The sequence below is a fragment of the Notamacropus eugenii genome, chromosome 6 (assembly GCF_028372415.1).
Source record: "Notamacropus eugenii isolate mMacEug1 chromosome 6, mMacEug1.pri_v2, whole genome shotgun sequence".
NCBI lineage: Eukaryota > Metazoa > Chordata > Mammalia > Diprotodontia > Macropodidae > Notamacropus > Notamacropus eugenii.
Genome location: NC_092877.1, coordinates 316,520,771 through 316,543,479, shown reverse-complemented (window position 1 = coordinate 316,543,479; position 22,709 = coordinate 316,520,771). Strand labels below are relative to the sequence as shown.

Sequence of the window (22,709 nt, the reverse complement as noted above, 5' to 3'; positions counted from 1 at the left end):
CCTAACCTTTGTCAGGCTGGAGGATAGATGAATGTACTCCAGAGAAAAAAAAGGAAAGAAAGGATCCATCAAATACTGGAGGCTAAATAATGGATATGAGGTTATTCCCAGAGAGGAGGAAGATGGACCCTTTGAGGAAGAAGCAGCTGCTTTTTCTCTAAGAAGAGATGTTGTGAATTCCTCATTATTCAGTGAAGGTTAGAAGTGCTGACTGTTGACCAAGGCAGAGACTTGTTGACCTGATGATGATGATAATGATAGAAAAATATCTTCCCTGAGAAGTATCCCGAACATGACAGAGACCCTCCCAAGACATGTCAACCTGTTAGGGCTCACAGAGATATGACTTATACAGCCAAGAGAAATCTAGAACCTATTGCTAAAGATTATGAAATTTTGGATCAGGATCTGAAGATTTTAGAGGTCTAGATAGAGTTTTATCCATCATTTTCCATTGAAAGTGAGAGATTTAGAAGATTAAAGAGGATTTGGGAAGTAAACAGCTATCTAGGCAAATGATGGCTGAGAGTGGAATTTGAATAATTATCATTAGCTTTTATGTGCTTGAAGGTTTGCAAAGCACTTTATGTAGGTTATTTCATTTCAGTTGTCGCAATAGCCCTATGAGGTTGGTGCTATCATTATCCCCATTTTGCAGATGAGGAAATTGAGGAAGATAGAGGGTAAGTGGCTTGTTCTGGGTTAAACAGCTAGGAAGTATGTGAGGCAGGATTTGAACTTAGGTCTTCCTGATTCTCAAGTCCAGTGCTCTCTCTCTACTAGGTGGCCACCACAAAATATCAAAGTGATGGGCTTCTGTCTAGGAATGCATGATCCTTAACTAGAGCTAGTAATAGAGTATTACTTTCCAAAGGGCTTTAAATGGAAAAGGAATGGGGATGGAAAGATGGGGAATTGGGGGGGGGGGGCACAAAGAAGATCTTTGTGTCTACCTACCATAGAGAATAGTCTTAGTGTAGGAAAACAGCAACAGAGACACTCAGAAATTCATAGGGGACAAAACACAAGAAGCAGATCTAAAATTTATGGGCTCAGATATTTCCAGGTAAGCACACAACTTATGGATGACTAGGGCATCCCTCCTAAGGCAGGGAGGCAAGTTTGACATACCTTATTGTAATAGACTTTGTGGGATAGAACCCATGACTCTCATATGGTCCTGGGAAGGCATAACTTGTGCAAAGAAAGAAGGATGGGTAAAAAGAAGGGAAAACTCCTGCTCTTTCCTGACAAGATCTTCTTAGGTGGGGAAATCTGTGAACCCAGGAAAAGAAGGAACATTTGCGTGAAGAGGAATTTTGGAAGCAAAATCAGTGATGTTCTCTTTGCAGTATATTACAGACCATCTGGACAGAAAGAAGAATGAATGATGTATTTGAGAAACAGATCACAGCCTCAGCACAAAGGTTTGCTATAATGCTGATGAAGCACATCAGTTATCCTGACCCTGGCTGGGGCTGGCTCTCTCCTCCATAAGCAGAGCATCTATTTGTTTCTTAGCTTGCCTTATTAACAGTTTCATCCTTCAAAAGGAGGTGGAGTCAATGAGAAGGGTTTCTATTCTGAGCCTAATTCTCCTCAACAGGTAAGAAGTGAAAGAAATGCACTTCATCTTAAATTTGTGAAAGAGAAAAGGAAATCCAGGCACAGTCTAATGTGCTCCCTGGATTTTGGGAGAGTAGGTTTCATAGGATTCCTACGAAAAAAAGGTAGAATTTTATGGATTAAAAGTTTTTAGGGGGAGTCATCCCAGAGGGATTTGAAACTCTTAGGAGTTAAATTATTCCAATGAGAAAGGGGGGGGGAGGAATAATCCAAAGAAATAGAACAATTAATAGACCAATATTTTAAAAAGCCATAACCAGAAGATGGAATCAAAGATAGGTAATGGAAAATGAATATAAAAGCATAGTGTATATTATGCTGTCAAAATAGTGTTAAGGAGAACATCAAAGACCAGAATGAACTGAAAGTCATCCATTTGCAGGTCATCTCCTCCAACCTTTTCATTTTAAAGATGAGGAAAATGAAAGCCAGAGATATTAAGTGCCTTACCCAAGATCATCCAGGTAGTGAGTAGGAGATCTAGGGTTGGAGAGGAAAGCTATTTCCAAAACGTTTTTTTAAAAGCTATATTAGAAAAAAAGAGAGGCTCAAAGAAGGGATAGGACCGCGCCTCTACATGGTGACAAATAACAAAAGGAAGGCAGAGTTAGATGCTCAACTGTTTTTCTTCCTTCTCTTTCTTTTGCCAAGAAGAATAATCTCAGGATTGAAAAGGACAGAACAAAAATGGCCAGGTGGAAGTTAATGCCTATGATAATTAGGGAGATAGTAAGAAAGTACTTCTACCTTACCCGTAATCTGGAAACCAAACCCAGAGGAACTACATTCCTAGGTACTGGAAGAATTAGGAATGTGATTACAGAGCCTTTGCAAGTGTTTTTTTTGTTGTTGTTGTTTGTTTGTTTGTTTTTTGTTTTTTGTTTTTTGAAGAACATGGAGATGCTGTCCACCTCTGGGCAGATAGTGGACCAGAGAGGCAGTTTCAGGCATGATCGATATTGATTTGTTTTGCTTGACTGTAGTTATTTGTTACATTGGAGGGCCTCCACTGGGGAGAGAAAGTCATTGGGAAATAGCAGTGATATATAACAAAGAGCGTTAATAAGAAATTTTTAAAAATTTTTGAGAGAAAGATCTTGGAGAATGGGAGGGTAGCAGTAGAGTTGGGGGAGAAGGGTAAAATACCTTGGTTTTCATAAAAAAAATGCAAGAGAGTATGTAGTCTGAAACTATAAGCTAGTGAGCTTGACTTCCCTTCCTGGCAAAATTTCAAAATATACCCTTAAAAGATGTGACTGTATTGAACATTGAGAAGAGAAGGCTTTGAGCCCCCATTCATTCTTTGGTAACAGGTCATGGTGGATTAACCTCACTTCCCTTTTTGATGGGGTTCTTAGAGTGGTAGGAGGGAAATATGGTAGCTATAGTCTATTTATATTTTAGCAAAACATTTGAGAGTCTCTAGTGCTATTCTTATAAACAAGATTGAGAGGTGTGGGTTAGATGATAGCATGGCTAAGTGGATTCACAACTGGTTGAATGGCTGGCTTTGAAGAACAATCTTTCATTTTTGAGTCAGCTTGCAAGGATGTCTCTAGTGGAGTACCCCAGGGATCTGTGCTTGGCCATGTGCTATTTAATATGCTTACCAGTAATTTGGATAAATTATAGATGGCATGTTCCATAACTATAGATGACGTAGAGCAAAGAATGAGGATCTAAAAAAAAAATCTTGACAGGGTAGAACTTTGAGTTAAATTGGATAAGTACTGATACAAAAAAATCAAAGCATTTTATATATGTTATCTCATTTGAGCCTCATGACAAAGCCTGCTTTGTGAGGTAGGTAGTAGAGGCATTATTATTTTATTTTATTTTTTTAAATACACAAAAATACCAATGTTCAGAGAAGTTGTGAATTTTCCATGGTCAGACAGTTCGTCTTACTTTCCTAGCCATTGGAATGATTCACCGGTGGAATGGACATCGTTGGCAGGCAGTGAGTGGTTTCCCCCTTGCTGGAGGTCTGTGAGAAAAGGTTAGGTGACCCCCTTGTTGGTTATAATATAGTGGAGATTCTGGCCTCTTTGGTCCCTACCAGCTCTGAGATTGTGGAATATGGTTCCTGTAGTCTCAAGGGGAGAAAAAAGAGGAGAAATAACTGTTTTCAAAAATTTGAAGGGTTATTATGGGGAGGAGGGTTTGACCAATTGCTCACTATCACCACTAATTAGCTAGAGGAGGGACGAAATTAAAATATCTGTTGCAAAATTACAATGCTTGTTCCTCTCATGTTGGCTGGGGGATGGATTTCACTGTAAGGCAGGGTGACTCCTTTGTGAGTTCAGGAACCTTAAAATGACTCTCTGGATCCCTAGTTTATTGAGATTCTATTGAGATGCTAAGCTCTGACTGTCCTCAGCTTTCTTTCAGACAAGCTCAGATACATCATCAAGGTCTCTTGGCCATCTGATGCTGAGCCTAAAAGGTAATAGCTAGCATTTGCATAGCATTTTAAAGTTTGCAAAATACTTCAAAAATATCCCACGTTATCCACACGATAATCCTTAGAGATCATTATTATCATCCTTATTATCATCCTTATTTTCTAGATGAGGAAATGGAGGCAGCAGTTAAGTGACTTGTGCAGGGTCACATATCTAGAACATATTTGAGGCAGGATTTGAATCCATTTCTTTTTGACCCCAAGTCCAGCACTCTGTACACTACCCCATTGCGTTTCATAGACTTGGCCATCCCAAGAGGAACACAGATTAAGGATAAAGGTTATGAGCCTTAGACTCATGGAATTAATTAGAGATGGATGGTATTTTAGTTAAGAGATGGTACTATAGCAGGTGTTTTAATCTTTTTTTTTTTTTTTTTTTTTTTTTTTTTTTTTTTTAGCGTTATATCCCATGTAAGCAGTCTGGTGAAACCTAGGGACCCCTTCCCAGAAAAAAAAAAATAAATAATTGAAGGAAATGCTCAATTTTGGTTAGAGGTTAGTGAAAGTAAAGATAAACCTCTCTGGGCCTCATTTCTTTATCTCTAAAATAAGGTATTACATGGCCTTTAAGATTTCCAACAAATCTAAATCTGTCCTTGAAGTGAGAAGGTGGCAGGCACAGCTGTGGTCAGGAAGACCTGAGTTCAAATCCAGCCTCAAATGCTTCCTAGCTATGTAACCTTGGCCAGTTTTTCCCACATCCAATGATCCTGTGACCCTATCTCAGATCTGGTCCTCAGCTTTCCAGTCTCAGAACTTGCCAGGGATTGAGTAGTAAACTAGAATGCCACTTTATTAGTTTATAATAAATAATACGCCTTTCTGGTGACTGGTGTGCCTAATCTACATGCCATCTCCTTGCTGGTACTTGGGAAATCACACTGTTAATGAGAGGTCAGGGAAAAGGGAGGGGGGATGTTCTTAAAGAAGTTTCATCTGGGCAGTAGTTGATCATGGAAAGTGTTAGCCTTGTTCCATTATCATTGGCCAGCTGCTTGCTGGACAGATCTTAAAAGATACTTACCTCTAATACTTTAAGGTAGGTAGACTATAGGACAGATCTAGGCCAGACTCTGGTCATGCAGTGAACTGATCAATGCCTAACTAGTTACTAGGGTATAGTGAAGTCGTGGATATATACAATAAATAGCCTGAAAAGCTTAATTTGACAATCTAATTAGAAAGTCAGAAGGGTGTAGAAGAAAGAACACGGGTTCTAGAATCCAGAAATCCAAGTCTGGCTGTGATACTTACTGCTTGTGTTATTATGGAGTCCCTTAAACCTTATTGGTTGTTGTTTAGTTGTTTTCAGTTATGTCTCACTTTTCATGACCCCATTTGGGGTTTTCTTGGTAAGGATACAGGAATGGTTTGCCATGTCCTTCTCCAGCTCAATTTACAGATGAGGAGCTGAGGCAAACGGAGAGTTAAGTGACTTGCCCTGGGTCACTAGTAAGTGTAAGAAGCCAGATTTCAACACAGGTTTCCTGACTTCAGGTCCAGCACTCTATCCACTGTGCTACCTAGTTGCCCTTAAATTTTAAATCTCATTTAATCTACTTTTCTTTATCTGTGAAATGTTGACAGTATATGTGCTATTAACACAATATTGTGTGTACAACAAATACAGATTCGTTGTACGGAAACCTCCCCTCTCATTCTCTTTCTCTCTCTCTCTCTCTCTCTCTCTCTCTCTCTCTCTCTCTCTCTCTCTCTCTCTCTCTCTCTCTCTCTCTCTCTCTCTCTCTGTCTCTCTCCCAATCAACAAGCATTTCTTTTTTTTCCCCTCATACTGAACAAAAAAAAAAAAAAGAAAATCCTCACAACAAATATACATAATCAAGCAATTAAATACCTGCATGTCTGTCTCATTCTGTATCTTGAATCCATCACCTCTCTGTCAGGTGTGGAGTCACATATTTCTTCTTCATTCCTCTGGAAATTGTGGCTTGTCATTATATTGACTGGAGTTTCAGGTCTTTCAAAGTTGGTTTCCTTCATAATATTGTTGCTCTTGATAGCTTTGCATCCATTCATATAGTTCTTACCCATTTTTTTCTCCAGAAACTCCATTGCATTGTTTTCTACAGTACAATAATATTTCATTATATTCATACACCATAATTTGTTTAGCCACTCACCAATAGATGGGCACCCCCTTAGTTTCTAGTTTTTTTTTTTTTTTACTACTATAAAAAGAGCTGCTATAAATATTTTTGTCCATATTGGTCATTTTCCTTTCTTTGCTCTCTTTGTGGTATAAGCCTAGTAGTGGTATTCTTGGGGCGATGGGTTAGTGACATTTGGAACATAATTGTTCCAAATTGAAGGAAGGCTCTTTGTCAACCAGTGAATGTAAATTATTATTGTAGCATCTAGTAGTAGCACTCCCTGACTGAGAGGGAAGGGTTCCCTGAATTAAAGATACTCTGTGGCTCCATGTCCCCCAGAACCATAGTTCTTAGGGTCTTACTGATGTGTTTGCTTTTAAGGGGCACAGTTGATGACACAGTGTCAACAAAGGCATTTAATCAAAAGGGATAATAAGAAAAGAAATAATAAAACATTCCCCCCCCCCAAACCTGGAGCATTTTTCAACAAATAAACATAACATCAGTATGAAGAATGGAAACACATAGGGAATGCACATGAGAGGGGTACATACATAGGGAACATATGAGGTCCGAGGAAACACAGAGGAGCAAGTCTTTGGGGGCACAAATGAAGGGAACAGAGGAGTGAAGGAGCAGCTTATGCCTTCAGTGGTCACATAGTTTCTACCAATGCTGATGGATACTGCTGGTTGTTTGGGTGAATGCTCCAGATTCTGGCTCAGCTGAAATCTTTGGCTATCTCTTCCTTAAGGGAAGAATGGGTATTGTCTTATGCTTAAAGTCCATAGTGGCATAATGAATAGAGAACTGGGCTTAGAATCAGGAAGACTTATCTTTCTAAGTTCAAATCCAGCCTCAGACACTTGCTAGCTGTGTGACCCTGGGTGAGTCACTTAACCCTGTTGCCTCAGTTTTCTCTTCTGTAAAATGAGTTGGAAAAGGAAGTGGCAAACCACTCCTGTATGCTTACCAAGAAAACTCTAAATGGGGTCACCAAGAGTTGGGCACTACTGAACAACAATGACTGGACAAAGTCCATAAGCTTTTTATTGGTAAGGGTCTTTCAGAAAAAGAAAGAAACAATTTCTGGAGATGAGCAAATTTTTCTGCTGCTTTATTATTTTTTTTCATCTTGTTTTCCCCAAGTCTTGGCTAAGATGCTTTTTGATCTACTCACCTGCTACTTTTGGGACAAATCTTTTCTTTGCATTAAACTTCCTTTTCACTGGATTTGGGAGTCTCTGTGGGAGAACTCATTCTAGCTCATTCTAGACATTTCGTATACTGTACCTCCTAATTTTAATGACTGAATGCTAAATTATAAATCATGTAATGGTTATTTGCCCAATGCTCTGGAGTTTGACAATCCTCAGTTTTCAAACCCTAAATCTTTTTTATTCTCATGTAGATAAGTGGGTGGGGAAAAGTTACCTAGACATATCTAGCCCTCGGGGCAAGGTCTTTGTCTCTTCTTCCTACTCAGTTAGCATTCCTAGACTTTTCAAAGGCAGGTATGGCCAGCCTCAAAGCCTCAGAAGGGCTTTAGGGCACACTCGGATCAAGATTGTGTAATTCTTCCAGATTGATGGTTGGGTGAAATAATGAAAGTGGATGTAGAGAAAGTGGGGCAGGACTTTACTGAGACTCTATACAGATGGCTTTGCTGAGAGGGAGGGCATCCAACCTGCAAATTCTTTTATCTTTCAAATTTTTTTATCTTTCTGGGAAGGAGGTGGCTTCCCTTAAGTCTGCTGGTTAAACTTAAAGGGATGTATATGTGAATATAGCCAAATTTGGGGAAGTTTAGGCTAATCTGACCTCCCACGCACTACTTTCCCCTGGAAGGTGCTGAAAAACATCAAAGTCTCCCAAACAATGGAGAAAGGTGGTTAAAAAGTCATGGAGATTCATTTAAACTGACACTTCTGTGGAGGAGTAAAAGTGATTGGAGCGAATGGAGAGAATTCCCCCAATTTAGGTAACATTAGAATATTCCAGGGACAGCTAGGTGGGGCTGTGGATAGAGCACATGGACCTGGAGTCAGGAAGACTTGAGTTCAAATTTGACCTCAGGCACTTACTAGCTGTTTGACCCTGAGCATGTCACTTAGCCTTTGTCTGCCTTGATTTTCTCAAGTGTAAAATGGAAATAACAACAGGACCTACTTCCCAGGGTTGTTGTAAGGATCAAATGAGATAATAATTGTAAAAAGCTTAGGAGACTGCCTGGCATATAGTAAGTCCTTAATAAATACTTGTTACTTCCCTCCCTCTCCATATGACCCCCTGTAGGTTGATATTGGTCCAGTATTCAATATATTTTGGGAGTAGTTGTTCAACTAGTTACAAATCTACGTAGCTGTACTATAGTTAACATTCTTTCATACCCTGGGAATATCATGAATGCCTTGATCAAATAAAAATATGATGTTTCTATGGCATCCTTCCAGTCTACCAGCCTGATAATTCTATAAAAAGTTGATATTGTTTGTTTATAATGAACCTATGTTAGCTTCTAGCGATTACTGCTTTCCTTTCTAGTGTTCACAAACCATATCTTTAATTTCTGGTTTAGAATTTTGCATTAGGATCATAGTATTTGAAGGTAGTAACTGAAGTTGGATTGGAAAATGTAGATGATACCAGTAGCTGCAGATGACAAGCTACCTTTGAGTTAATGTCCACTTTCCCCTAACCCTTTTTCTCCCCCTCCCACCTTTGCTGTACTGCCCTGACCCCGTCTTCCTCTCTCAGCATTCACCAAACTCAGATGTGGAAGGGATGAAAACTTTCCTTTGTTGAGGATTGGGGTAGGAGCTGAGAAGACATCAGATGAACTCTGAGACTTTTCCCGAACCACATATAAATGATCTGCAAATATTCATGCAAATATATGCGTAAGAGTGTCCTTCAGTCTCATGGGAGGGTGTCTGTGCCCTTGTATCAGTGGATGTACTTTATAGATGACAAATAGGAAAAGGAAGCTAACAATGACCAGGACTGTAGAGCTTGGCATCCAACCATCAGGAAGGAAAGGGAGGGGCTGGAGACAGGCAATAAGGACAGAATGCTGGGGGAAAGTAGCTCCAAAGGGAGTTCTGGGAGGGGCGGGGCGATGTGTTGGCCCCTAAAAGAGAAGCATTGTGAGTGATGGTTGTCATTCACCATCTGTGTCAGGCAGGTAGGATCAAGCTCAGCAGGGTGGCTTGGGGGGAGTGGGTACCAAGTCAGAGGAGACATGGAACAGTTTGAAAACAGCAGCTAGAACACTCTTCTCCCAGTCCCTGGTTCTACTCCCAGGATGCTAACCTGCCACTGTGGGATAAACCCATAGCTACTAAGTTTCCATGGTTTTTCTCCACTTCCTCTTCATTGGAGGTTCACCTTTTCCCTTCCCCCTAACCTGTGCAGTTCCGAGGTTGGGGATAGTAACAATGTTGACAATTCTGGTTTACAAAGGACTTCCCCGCTCCCCCCCCCCCCCACCCCCGAACATACTTAGAAGGTAACTGGTAGAAGTAGTGTTATCATCCTCATTTTCTAGATGAAAAGAAGGAGGTTCAGGAAATTTATGTGACTTGATTGTAATTGCACATCCATTCAGCGGCAGAATCTGTGTTTGAATCCAGGTCTCTTGACTCACTGCCTCTATGAAGCACCATCTTGCTTCTCGATATCTTTTCATCCTCTCCAAGAGAGCCAGTGAACTTACCACCAGCACTCAGTTTGAGAAATACTTTTCAGCTCTCTAGACAGTGGAAAAGGGGGAAGCAGAGGGAGTGTCAGAAACCATATGAGAACATGGTCAGCTCCTGGGGTCATTAGGGAGATTCAGGGGTGGTCCCTGTTGTCTATTAGTGACAGAAACAGGTCAATTTCCTGGTCCTGAGAGCGTAAGGGCTATGGTCTAGGAATGTCCTGACAAGATCTGGGATTCCAGAGAACTGGTGGTCCTTGGCATGGAAGAGCAGGTGAACATTAGTGTCTCCCTCCTCAACTGTCCTTCCTCCAGAGACTGGCCACCCTTGCTGACCTCTGAGCCTGCCATCTCATCAAGACTGCAGAAGGCCAGGGCCCCGCAGGCAGCTGCAGGGGATGCTGGGCCAGAACACCCACCGGGGAAGTTGCTGGGGAACAGAAACCTTCTGTCCTGAACCTTCTCACTGCCCCCTACTTTTTTCTTTGTTTCTTTCTTGCCTTTTCTTTCTCCTCCCCTTTTTCTGTCTCCATCTCAGTCTCTTTTCTGCCTTTCTGCCGCTCCAAGACTTTCTTCTGATTTAGCATGGTGAGACACTCCATGACTATATGTTCTTATCTCTATCCAGTATCTGACCATCTTTTTACAAAAATCCTGGCCTCTCTGATTATGTGCTCTCTCTCTCTCTCTCTCTCTCTCTCTCTCTCTCTCTCTCTCTCTCTCTCTCTCTCTCTCTCTCTCTCTCTCTCTCCCCCTCTCCCCCTCTCTGCCTCCTGCCCTTCCCCCAGCCCCACTGGTCTCCAATTCTTCACTTTTATGAGAAACCACCCGGCCTACCCCGAATGGACCAACCACAACTGGAACCAGATGTGCAGTTTGGTGCAGCAGAGAAAAAGGGGGAGGAGGGAAAAGGGGATTGGGTTGGGTTTGAGAGGTGGAGAGGGAGATGGGGGAGAGGCAGGCCCAGGAAATCTTGAGTCATCACTGGTTGAGAGGGAGGGGAGAGAGGTGGAGCTGGAGAAGGGGAGGGAGAAGAGCAAATTAATTCTCAGGGACAGCAAGACTTGGAGTCCCCTTTTCCCGAAATGAAAGCAGCTCTGTGTGTGTGTGTGTGTGTGTGTGTGTGTGTGTGTGTGTGTGTGTGTGTGTGTGTGTGTATGTATATATGTATGTTGGGGGGGTAGAGGAAAGGAGGAAGTTGAGAGAGTTGATGGAAAGATGGAATCTCTCGGGAAAGCTGGGGGTGGGAGATGGGGGGGGGGGTGTTGGGCAGCTGTTGGAAACATTGCTCTTGTTCTTTGAAAATCTATGACTCTCCAGGTTCCTTTCTCTGTGGTATCTGGAAACACTGCGGGTCTAGATGACTAACACTATGGACACTTGGGTTCCATGACCAGGTGTTCCTAGACTTCTTTTCTGCCCATGACATTTGGTTGGGGTTGGGGACGGGGGTGGAGGGTGGGTGGGAAGGAAGGATTCAACCCTGAAGGCTTCTTGGGAGTGGGAGGGGCTGGGGCCTCTAAGAGCTTCCCCCCTCCCCCCCCACATCCCCCATTCCTGTCTGCCCTGGAGCTGAAGAATGATGGAATTCCTCGCAGTCCGTGGAGGTATTAGGCAAATGTTTTCATTTCTGTTGTCTCCATGTTCCAGCAGATTCAACCTGAACTTCCAGAGGGCAGGGTTTTGGTTTTTTTTTTTTTTTGGTACAGCTCTGTTTGTAATTAAGCAATTAATAAATTATTTTTAATGACGATGATGGCGGAAGCATAGTGTGTGTGCGTGTGTATGAGTGAGAGAGAGACAGAGAGAGAGAGAAGAGAGAAAAGAGAGAGAGAGGGGGAGAGAGAGGGAAGGAGGAAGGGAAGGGGAGGGAGGGAGAGAGAGAGAGAGAGAGAGAGAGAGAGAGAGAGAGAGAGAGAGAGAGAGAGAGAGAGAAAGAGAGAGAGAGAGAGGAGGGAGGAGGGAGGAGGGAGGTGGGATGAGGAGTGTCCTGTTGGTCAGGGGAAGAAGGAACAAGGGAATGGTTTTGTCAGGGTAGTGCAATTAAATGAAAGAAACATTAGACTTAGCAACAAAGGATTGAGGTCCAAGTCTTCAGGCAACTTGGTCTTAGAAAAAGAAGAGTATCAATTAAGCACTAAGGAAGCCTAGGAAATCCAGCCTCAGAGCGAGTGTGTCTTGTCCATAGCGTCAAAGGCAGAATTTGAACCTATTTGGCAGGATGATCCCAACATGTCAACATGCTGATCTGTAATGTGAAGTGCTTTGGAAATGTTAAAGCAGGACTTGTTAACCTTTTGTGGGTTCGGGACCCCTCTGGCAGTCTGGTGAAGCCCAGGGTCCCCTTCTCAGAATATTTTTAAATGCGTAGGACTGCAAAGGACAACAGTTATAAAGATCTCATTGTTTTTCCCCATCCAACTTCACAGACTCCTTGAAATCTGTCTATGAGCCTGTGGACTCCAGGATAAGAACCCATGCTTTCAAACGATTATAGCATTACTGTCAGGTATTTTTATTAGCAGCTGTGTGAACGCCAGCACATCACTTATCTCTCTGAGCTTCATTTGGAAAATGGGGGATAATATTACTTGAACTACTCATGGCACAGAGTTGTTGTGAGGAAAATACTTTATAAAGCACTCAGAAAATTGAGTTGTTATTGTTTACTACTACTACTACTACTACTACTACTACTACTACTACTACTACTACTACTACTACTACTACTACCACCACCACCACCACCACCACCACCACCAAAGTAGCCTTTAGTAGGCATCTATATGGTGCAGTTCTGGGCTTGGAATCAGGAAGACTCATCTTCCTGAATTCAAATCTGGCCTCAGACACTTATTAGCGGTGTGGCAAGTCTTAACCGTGTTCGCCTCAGTTTCTTCATCTGTAAAATGAGCTGGAGAAGGAAATGGCAAACCACTAGGATCTTTGCCAAGAAAAACCCAAATGGGATCTTGAAGAGTCTGAAATGATATACCAACACCAGCTTTTTTTGAGGCCTCCCCCCATCCCTGAGTTATGAGAGCCCTTGATGCTTGGAAAAAATCTAGTGTCCTACTGGGTCCCAGAGTCCCAGAATCTTACTGTTGGACCTCTGAAATCATCTAATCTAAACTTTCTCCTAAATAGCCCAGGACCTCTGAAAGCTCCAGGGTGATGAGGTGAAATAAGATAGTTGGAAATGACTAGGTAGAGTGGATACTGTGGGTTAGCCAGAGAGGAAGATGGCCTGTGAGTTGGGAAGGCAAGGGATGCATGGTGAGGGACAGATATCAAAGTTGGAATTATTGAATTTTCCTGGAAATGCCATTTATTTTCTGATTTTTGTGCAAGGATCGAGGAGATTGTACCTCACACATCTCTGTCTAGACCAGGGCTTCTTAACCATTTTGTATGTATCACAGACGTCTCTGGCAGTCTGGGGACACCTGTGGACCCTTCTCAGAATAATGCTTTTAAGTGCATAAAATAACATAGGATTACAATGGAAATCAATCATATTGTAACTCAATTAACAAAATATTTTTTAAAAAAAGTTTACAAGCCCTTGGTTAAGAACTTACCACAGAGAATTTTCTTTGTTTGGAAGGCACAGGTAGACACAGGAGCCTCTGGGGGTTAGATGATAATAATAATGAGGAGGAAGATAATTATTATGATTATAACAGCTAACACGTATATAGCACTTTACAAGCATTATTTTGTACTCAAACAACCGTGGGAAGTAAGTGCTATTGTTATCCCCATTTTACAAATTAGAAAACTAAGGCAGACATAAATTAAGTGACGTGTCTAGGATCATGAAGCTAGTTAATGTGTAAGGGTGGATTTGAACTCAGACCTTCCTTATTCCAGGAAGCTAGGTGGCACAGTGGTTAGAGTGCTGGACCTGGCCTCAGGAAGTCTCATCTTCTTGAATTCAAATCTGGCCTCAGATACTTACTAGCTGTGTGACTCTGGGTAAATGACTTAACCATCCTTGCCTCAGTTTCTTCATCTGTAAAATGAGTTAGAGAAGGAAATGACAAACTACTCCATTCTCTTTGCCAAGAAAACCCCAAATGGGGACACAGAGTCAAACAGGATTGAAAGATGAGAGAACAACAACTGCCTTATTCCAGGCCCAGTACTATACTGTGCTGCTCAGCTCTTGGGACAGACAGCTTGATATACCAGAAAGAACGATGGTTCTGGAGTCAAAGGACCTGAATTCAAATCCTGCCTCTAACAATCCTCAGTGCCTAGCACATAGTAGGTGCTTCATAAATGCTTATTGTGTGGAATTGAATTATAGATTTTTCTACTGTGCCATAGCTACCAAATATCTGGTTGGGGACCTGTTGGTGTCATCTGAGGTGAGGACAGAGGATGAGAACTGAGGTTGAGCTTGACAGGGGAAATGGAAGGTCATCTAGAGGACTGGGATTTTAACTTCTCAAATCCTGACTCCTACCACAGGATCTAGAGCAGGGGCTTTTTAGAGGCTCCTGGCTCCCTTTGGCAGCAGTTCCGTAAAGCCCATGGGCCTCTTTTCAGAATCATGGTTGTTGCCTGTTCATAATGGAAGGAAATGCTACCTTTCAGTTAGAGGATTGGTGAAAAGAAATAATATTTTTTCCCCATCCAAGTTCATGGGTTCCAGGTTAAGAGCCCCTGGCTGACCTCTATAGATAGATAGATAGATAGATAGATAGATAGATAGATAGATAGATAGATAGATAGATAGATAAAGCACTTATTAACTGTTTATTATGTGCTCCGGCCATCTTAAGTGCCAGGTTTGAGGGAAGATAGTACATAAAAGGGAGCTGGAAGTGGAGTTGGGGGAGAAGTGGGGAAGAAGTCCAGAGAGTGAGTTGAGCCAGAAGTGAGTTGAGCACTGCTGGGACCCCCCCCCCCCAGAAGGGGTGGTCCAGTCTAGGCACTCACGAGGGTCAGAATGTATCTTCAGGGTGGGAGAGTTGCTGCTGATTGGTGATGGGGAGTCCAGTGAGTGAGTTTAGCTAGGTATATTCCTTCTATGTATCCTACCCATTCTGAAAGACAGCCACTTCCCCCAGCCCCGACCTTGACTGTCAGTATGCTCTGAGACCCTACCTTTAAAGTTTAATGCTATAATAATGATCATTCCTTACACTGCTGTAGAACTTCTGACTTTTCACATGTACCGCCTCATTGCATCCTTATAAACAGACCTTTGAAGGAGGCAGGGGTTATATACCCATTTTATAGATGAGAAAACTTGCATCTAGAGAAATTAACCGACTGACTTCAAAGTAGTGGCAGAGGTGGAACCAGAACCCAGGTCCCTCACTTTCTGGTAAAGTCCACTGTTGCCATAATATGCTGCCTTCACCAGGGGGCAATTGAAACCTGGAGAGAAAGTAGGAGGAGGCATAAGCAATAAATGTTGGACTATTTCCTCCCTGTTCCCTTCCGTGTGCCCCACCACCCCGACTCTTCCTGTAGCCAATCTTGGCCATGGTTAGGAATGGTTGTTTGTAAAGCATTTGGCACAGTGCCAGGTGCATACAGTAGGTGCTTAATAAAAACTGTTTATTCCCTTCCCTTGTTCCAGCAGAGCCTCACTGTATAGAGGGCAGGTGAGGGTTGGGGGGTAAAAAAAGCACCCTCTGGATTTGAAATTGAGGAGATCTGGCTCTGTTGCTTTCTAGCTCCATGATCTTTGGCAAATGGCAATAATGCTCAACCTCTTGAGGTTGTTTTGGGGAAAATGATTTGAAAGCCTTGAAACTCTATAGAAATGTGTGTTCCTATTATTATCCAAGCTTATTTTCCCCAAGTCCCCACGAAGCTTCCCCTCCCTGCTTCTGCTGACCTTGGACACTTCCCAGCAGCTCTTTGCTAAGTCCCTTCCCTGAGATGTCTAAGGCTCTGAGGCCTGGTCTCTGTAGGCATCCTTGGTTCTTTTTTAGCCCCTTTTTATTAGGCCAACCTGTCCTCGAATGTAAGTCTTCTGTTGTAGGGAAGCAGCAGTGGCAGTCTGAGATGAATAACACGGCCCCCCCCCTGCCCCTTGGGACTGAGCTGGGCGTGTGCATTGGCCTTGGCCTGAGCTAGGTCTGGGTTGTGCATGGGTTAAAGGAGGTGGAGAACAGGAGGCTGGCTGGCTGGCGTGGAGGAGGCGGTGCAGAGAGAGAAGGGAGACCAAGCAGACGGGTCTCTCTTCTCAGTTGCTCTCAGCTGTGGACCTGGGATCAACTCTGCTCTTTGCTCCCCCTCCCTGCTCGGCTTCCCCCACAAGATTCACACACTCCCTCCCTCACCCTCCTCTCATCCTTGGATCCCAGCTTCTCACTCATTCCAGCTGCTGCTGCTGCTGTCCACTCCCCATTTTATCCAGCTCCCCTTCTTTCTGCTGCCCCCTGGAAAGCTCCAGCCCCAGAGACCCACCCACGCCCAGTGGCTTCTCTGCCTGGAAAGGTGAGTGGTCAGGGGGTATGGCTGTTAGAAAGGCAGAAGGGTGGAGGCAGAGATGATGAGGAAGATGGGGGTGGTAGCATCCAGGTTGCCCTGGGAAAATAAATGCCTAGGGAAGCTGGGAGTGGCCTCTCAGATCCCAGGTCACCAGGGTGGACAAGTCCATCCAGAGATCAACCTTCTCATTCCCCAGACTCTGGGTGGGACGACCACCTCCACAATATGGACTTTGGATAGCCAGGGTCAAGTTTGGTGTGTGAGTGTGTGTGTGTGTGTGTGTGTGTGTGTGTGTGTGTGTGTGTGTGTGTGTGTGTGTGTGTGTGTGTGTGATAGAGAGAGAGATAGATAGAGAGACAGAGAGAGAGACAGAGAGAGAGACAGAGAGACAGACAGAGAGAGAGAGAGAGAGAGAGAGACAGAGAGACAGAGAGACAGAGACAGAGAGAGACAGAGACAGAGACAGAGAGAGACAGAGACAGAGATCGTGCACAGGTTTTCAAGTTGGAGGGGACAGGGTGGGTGAAGGTGGGTGATGGCTTTGCTCTGAGAGTTGAGGGGAGTTTTGTTGGTAGGGGAAGTTAGTAGTGTCTATGACTGCTGGGATCCAGCCCAGAAGAAGAGAGGGGCTGTGTTCTGATGCACACAGGAAAAGATGGGACACCTCCTCCTCCATGCCTGCTTGTTCTCCACGGGCCCAAGGGCACAGATTTGGGGAGGTGCAGTGAATGTCTTCTCCCGACTTATTTTTCCACTCCCACCTCTAGGCTCTTTCCTCCCTTGAACCCTGAGGACTCCTATCTCTGAATTGAATGTTCCTTCTATTCATCTGACCCACAACCCACTCCGGGGGAAGGGAGTCTTCCCTACGCCAGGGTGGATGGGGAGGATGGAATTGTAGGGAACGGGAACAGGAAAGGGTTAAACAAAAGCTTCACCTGCCTTTTGCCCAGCTTAGATGCCTGGTTTCATGGTCCCTTGCCAAAGGGCATAGGCTGGCATGGGGGTGTCCGGCTACCTTCTCTTTCTCCAACCCTGCCCCCTTCTTTTCCCCTCTGGGCAGAAATGGCTAATCCAGGTGGTTAATGAACAGACATACATGCAGCTGCCTTCCCACCCCCTCTCTGCCCTCCCTCTCCCCACCCTTCATCTCCCCTCTTCTGACTCTCCAGTGCTCTGGTTCTTCACCCCTCACATACATTTTTTTTTGGCCAAGAAGGCCAGGAGAGAGTTAACCTCAGGCTGGGTGTTTTCACCTCCCCCCCAACAACTTGTGTCTCCCCCACCCCCCCATCCAGGGAACGGGGCCAGAGCTGCCCCAGCCCAGATGTTTTTAGGCTAGGTCGATGTTCCTAGAAGAGGAAATTGGGGGGGGGGGGTGTTAGGGGGATGACTGGGAGGAACTCACTATGTTCCCCCTATAATACACTGGTCTTCAGATTAGAGATGTAGACTCAGGGATAGGAGGTAAAAGGGAATGGGGTGAAGTGAAAGGTAGGGGGTTAGGATAAAAGGAAAGAGGCAGGAAGAGTACATGGTGAGAATCCAAAACCTGGAAGTGGAGGGCACACAGCTGTTGGGATGAGACTTGTAGCTTGCAGATGGCTAGGCAGAGTCTGGGAATCAGGATTTCTGGGTCCCTCAGCCTTTTTTTCCTCTATCACCTGGGAAATGGAGCTTTTCTTCTCATTCCCCACCATCTGTGTCAAAGAAACGGGGGTCTGGGAGGGTGTGGTGGTTGTGATCATGTTAGAGATATATCTAGCTGAGGTAGAGGAGGATAGCCTCTGGTCAGGGAAAAGGGGTAGGGGATAATCCCTCTGGCTTCTTCCTTGATATTTCTTTGGGCCCCTTTCCTTATACAAGAAAACTCCTAAATATCCTGAGACATGGGAGCATGGAGGGCTTTGGGTTCAATCTTGGTAGTAGGATTGATTCCTCCATGTTCTCCTCCACAAATGGTCCCATCACAACAATAGCTGCATTTACTTCCCTACCCCTTCCCCTCATTTCTCCATCTGAGAATATAAGATCCTTGCTCATAGGTATTGTCTGATTCTTTTCTATTCTGGCATACCTGGCACCTAACGCTTGGCGTGTGGGGGGTGTTTAATAAAGCCTTGTGGATGAGTTGATCACCTGAAGATTTCAAAACACCTTTTGGACAGGATCCCACCCTTTCCTCATCCACATTGACCCCATTCTCAGAGGAAGAGTAAAGGCCACAATGCTGCAATAGAGAGGGTTAGAGGGGCAGAGATCTGAGGCTAGAGTGACAGAATGATAGATTTATAGATGGAAGAGACTCGAGAGTTCACACTCTTCCATTTTACAGATGAGGAGACTGAGGCACGAAGAGTTAATGAGGTCTCTGTGAGCTAGAAGCTTGACTGGTCCCCACCTTCATTTCAGATCTTTGGACCCCGGGTTCTGATACTCCCTTTATTCTGCCAGCTGTGAATTTTGGACAGATCCAGAAAAAACTGGGGTGACAAAAAAAGGGCAAGGAATTTCAGCCTATTTTGTTTGACTTAAAAGCCCCTATCTCCCATGCTCCCAAGGTAGAGAGAAGACAAAACTTTTTAAGAGGCTGAGAGTTATAGGAGTTAAGATACTGTAGCTTACTTATATGGAGTGGGAGTCTGGACCTCCTAGTTCTTTAAATGTCTCTCCCTCCCAATCTTTATTTCTTAATTCCCTGCTTCAGAAATTCCTCATGCCTGTATATTTTCATGTGCCCCACTTACCCCTGATTCAGTGTTTCTCATTAGTGGGGGAGGATTTGTTTAGAAAATATAAATTGAAAGTTTTAGTTGGGTTGCTAAATGGGTGTGTTAATTGTGTGTGTGTGTGTGTGTGTGCATTCAAGGAGGAGGTTCACATTTTGTGACCATCTTTAATTCTTGTTATGGTTGTAACTGTTCACCAACAGTTATGGTCTTTACTGAGAACAGAGCAAGATAAAGGTAAAGGGCAGGAATGGTAGTCTGGAGAGAGAATTAAGATGGATTCTGGCCAGAGCTGTAAGTAGCAATTTTGGCAACTGGGCAAAACAGCACTAATCATGCCTCCAAATCAACTTGCAGTGAGAGAGACCTCAGAACACCAGCTCAGTGGAGTGCAGACTTCAGAATATGTTGGGGAGGCTTCTGTTAGAGGAAAGATCAGGGCTGATGGGTGGGGTGAAGGGTGGAGACAGGGACTGGGTGCTAAGCTCAGTTATTTCTACCTGTTGAAGGGGCTTGTATACATGCTACCACTACTCTCTAAATTTCAGCCCCCTCACTCTTGATGGGGGATCTCGAATGATATTGAAGAGTGAAAGTGATCTTCTTTTGGCCACAGTTTTCTTGTTGAAAATAATGTGGTTGTATTTGATAACCTCTAAGGTCCCTTCCAGTTTGAAATCCTATGATTTTCATAATTGGCATCTTTCTCAGAAAATGAGATGGAGGAGTGAAAAAATCCAGGTCTAGGTCTCAGTTTCCTTCTCTGTGAAATAATGCAAAATGGTTTCCAATGTCCCTTTCAGTTCCAACCTTCTCTGTCTCTCTGTCTCTGTCTCTGTCTGTCTGTCTCCCTCTCTCTCTGTCTCTCTTTCTTTGTCTCTCTCTCTCCTTTCTCCCTTCTCCCCCGTCTGTCTTTCTCTTCCTGTCTGTCTGTCTCTATCTGTCTCTCTCTGTCTCTCTGTTTCTCTGTCTATCTCTCTGTCTCTCTCAGAATTTTTCTACCTATGGTAGACAGGTCAGAGCCGTCAGAATGGATACCATGTAGGAAGATGATAGGATCATAAATGTGGAGCTGGACAGGACCTTAGAGACCTTCTAGCCTATCCTAAACCAACAGATGAGAAACTGAGGTAATTTGGGGAAGGCAGCCTATATATAAACACTGGCCTCATTAGTCTCATGTTAGTTTGTACTGGTGCCCACACCTGATTGAAATGTGCAAGTTTGGAGGGAGGGTGGCTGTTATCACAGGGTAAGACCCCGAAGTCCACATCCAGCCTTTGGGTTTAGACCTACCTTCTCAACCTGGGGTGAGAACTGGCCATACAGGCTTAGACAGGATATGAGCTACTGAATAGAGGAGATAGGTTTGAGGGGGAAGGGGAAGACAGGAACATCTCGGGGGTCCAGCAGTTAATCTCTTGTGCTGTCCCTTGAGGGGACATGGTTTATATGGCTGTGATGGTCATGAGGCTGCTAGGAGATAGAAGTGGTCTAGTGTTCTGGACCTGGAGTTCAGATCCTGCCTCTGAAACTAGCTTGTGTGACCCTGGGAAAATCAGTTAGCCTCTCTTTGCCTCAGTGTCCTCATCTGTGAAATAAAGATAATAATTTCATCTGCCTCACTGGGTTGTTGGGACATAATGGATGTAAAGCACTAAGTTAAAGGTTAGCTCTGTTATGACGATGATCTTGGTGGTGTGGTTTTTGGAGGAAGCCCTTGGAGGTAAGTCTTTTTCTGTCTGACTCTGGCTTGCTCCAGAGGAGTGGAGAAGGTCTTTCTCAGCTACTCTGCCACTCCTCCCCACCCAAGATTGGTCCCCAAACTACTGCTCCCCATCAACTTCTCTGCTGGTCCTCCCTGGCTCCTCCCAAATGGGTGATTATTGTATGCCGAGCACTGAAAGGTCAATGACTCATATGGCAGGTCTCCTTGGGTGGGTCTCTGGCATTCTTTGGGACCCTGTGCTCCACCCTTGATTCCCTTCTCGGGGCCCAGCCTTCCCACTCCTCAGACCTCTTTTTGTCCTATGCTGCTTCTTGTTCCTTCCTCATGTCCCCTCATTCCTTCCTTTCATTTGAGGGACCAAGTGGTGAGGCCAGGGAGCATCCCAGATGTCCTTCCCCATTCTAAAAAGGTCTGCCCTTCACCCAGTCCTGGCACATGGACAGATCACTTATTCTCTAAGACCTAACGATCTTCTAGGGAAAACTTTCCTTGACATCGAGCCTTAATGTTTTGCACTACTCCCAAAGCCATTCCACCCCCACCCCCCCTTGGATCTTGAGAACATTCTCTGTTTCTTTAAAGTGGTTAAGGTCTTGATGGAAGGGACTTGGTAAGACCTTGTTTTTCTGAGTTCTGCCTTTTCCCAAGATCTCTCCCAGGTTCTGATGGAGGCTAGGCAAAGTAGGAACTGTTCCTTCTTTTATGAGAAATGTAATGAAGAGATGGGGGAGGGAGAGAGAGAGAGAGAGACAGAGAGAGGCACACAGAGACAGACAGACAGATACACACACACACAGAAAAACAGAAAGAAATCTCAAGGCAGAGTGAACAGTTCAGGTCAGATATATGAGGGAGCAGGACCACAGAGATGACCCAGGGTGGTTGGAGAGAGGATTGAATCTCTGTGATATTCAGGCTGCTCAGCTTGTGGGCATAGCTTGGTTAGTTGGTGAAGTGAGTCTCTCTTTCCTCCACCTGGAGCATCTGAAGTAGAGAGAGGGCAAGCTGTGTCTCTGTATCCCTTTTCCGATCCCAGCTGAGAGTTGCAGTGGAGATTTCTCAGGTGTTGGGGTGTGCTGGGGTCAGACTTCATGCTAGGAAAAGCAGCTGGGTAAGAGTCAGTTCAGCTGGGCTCCTGGGCATGAAAAGCAGCTGACTTCCCTTTTCCTCTCTTCCTCTCGGCCCTGGGAATCTAGCTCCTGCCTTTGTGGGCGGCCTGACTGGCTCTCCGTCCTGCTTTCCCCCAAACCATTATGTGCTCGGAAGGTTGGGCACAAGGGATCTGGAATCAGGGTGGCTGGATTGCCAACCTTGTGGGCTGTGTCCCACCTCCTTCTGACACCTCCCCCATCCAATATGCATAGTCACGTTTTCTCCTCTCCTTGTTCCACCACCCAAGTGGCTTCATGTTCTTTTCCATTGTTGGGGTGGGGATCTAGGGTGGGCAGAGAACCAGGCTGGAGGCACCCAAGGGAGTTAAGTAGTCATGTCTGCCTCTGAGAAGAGACCTGTGTCTATGACTCAGGACACCAGGCTGTCCCCTCCCACCTGCCCCTACGGTTTTTCCAGTTTTTTCCCTCTGCTCCTTGCGTCAGTTTCCCCCAGGAATCTAAGCCTCCCTGTTTTTTCCTTTTTACTTTGATATTCATAAATCATAGATTTCGAACTTGTAAGGTATTGAGAAGGCATCTGGTCCGATCCCTTCATTCTACAAAGAAAACTGAGGAGCTGCTCCCTCCCTAGGTTAAATGATTTACCTGAGGTCATACAACACTGGCAGGGCCAACTTTTGAGTAGGGGGTCCTTTGATTTCAAATTCATCACTGTTTCCACTTGACCAGGCTTTCTTCTAATCTTTGAGCCTGAGATTGTGTGTGGGTGCTGGGGG

The 22,709-nt window shown here is 44.4% G+C and overlaps 1 protein-coding gene across 19 annotated transcripts in view; it reads left to right on the top strand.

Annotated features, from left to right (window-relative positions):
- Positions 1-22,709, top strand: part of TNS1 (tensin 1) — a 316,581-nt gene that overhangs the window by 106,947 nt on the left and 186,925 nt on the right. Inside the window, exon 1 of one of the 19 annotated variants that reach the window (XM_072617742.1) lies at positions 16,081-16,369. The exons of 17 other annotated variants lie outside the window; for them this stretch is intronic. The gene's annotated coding sequence lies outside the window, so the exon portion shown is untranslated. Of the gene's footprint in view, positions 1-16,080; positions 16,370-22,709 lie in introns of those variants that run through there. One more of the 19 variants, XM_072617747.1, reaches the window with a different exon arrangement.